This window comes from Otolemur garnettii, unplaced genomic scaffold (genome assembly GCF_000181295.1).
Source record: "Otolemur garnettii isolate 467f Iridium unplaced genomic scaffold, OtoGar3 scaffold00016, whole genome shotgun sequence".
Taxonomy (NCBI): Eukaryota; Metazoa; Chordata; class Mammalia; order Primates; family Galagidae; genus Otolemur; species Otolemur garnettii.
In genome coordinates this window covers 17271689-17272368 of record NW_003852411.1, presented here as the reverse complement: position 1 = coordinate 17272368, position 680 = coordinate 17271689, and the positions used below count along the sequence as shown (strand labels likewise).

At 39.0% G+C, this 680-nt stretch overlaps 1 protein-coding gene across 2 annotated transcripts in view; it reads right to left on the bottom strand.

Moving 5' to 3' along the window:
• The window catches only part of COP1 (COP1, E3 ubiquitin ligase), a 228848-nt gene that overhangs the window by 203376 nt on the left and 24792 nt on the right, over positions 1–680 (bottom strand). The gene's annotated exons all lie outside the window — the stretch shown is intronic.

Sequence of the window (680 nt, the reverse complement as noted above, 5' to 3'; positions counted from 1 at the left end):
GATTTTGGAAGAAGTTGGTTCCAACCAGCATGGATGACTTTGAGGGGTTCAAGACTTCCGTGAAGGAAGTAACTGCAAATGTGGTGGAAGTAGCAAGAAAACTAGAATTAGAAGTAGAACCTGAAGCTATGACAGAATTGCGGTAGCATCATGAAATACTTGAACAGGTGAGGAGTTATTTCTCATGGATGAACAGGGAAAGTGGTTTCCTGAGATGGAATCTGCTTCAGGTGAAGATGCTGCAAACATTGTTGAAGTGACAACAAAAGATTTAGAATATTACACAGACTTAGTTGGTAAAGTGGTGGCAGGGCGGAGAGGATTGTCTTCAAGTTCTGTAGGTAAAGTGCTATTAAAAACCATCTCATGCCCCAGTGAAGATTCAATTTGTGCAACCAACTTCACTGATGTCTTATTTTACAAATTGTCATGGTCAGCTCAAGCCTGCAGTGACCACCACCCTGATCAGTCCGTAGCTATCAACATCAGGGGAGGACTCCTCAGTTGTAAAAAGATTACAATTCACTAAAGGCACAGGTGATCACTACAATTTTTTTTCTTTTTTTTAAGCAATGAAGTACAGTAAAACCTCTATAAGTTAACCACCGCAAAAGTTCTACTGTATATTTTAATTAAGGTACATACATTGCTGTTTTAGGTATAGTGCTACAAACATTTAA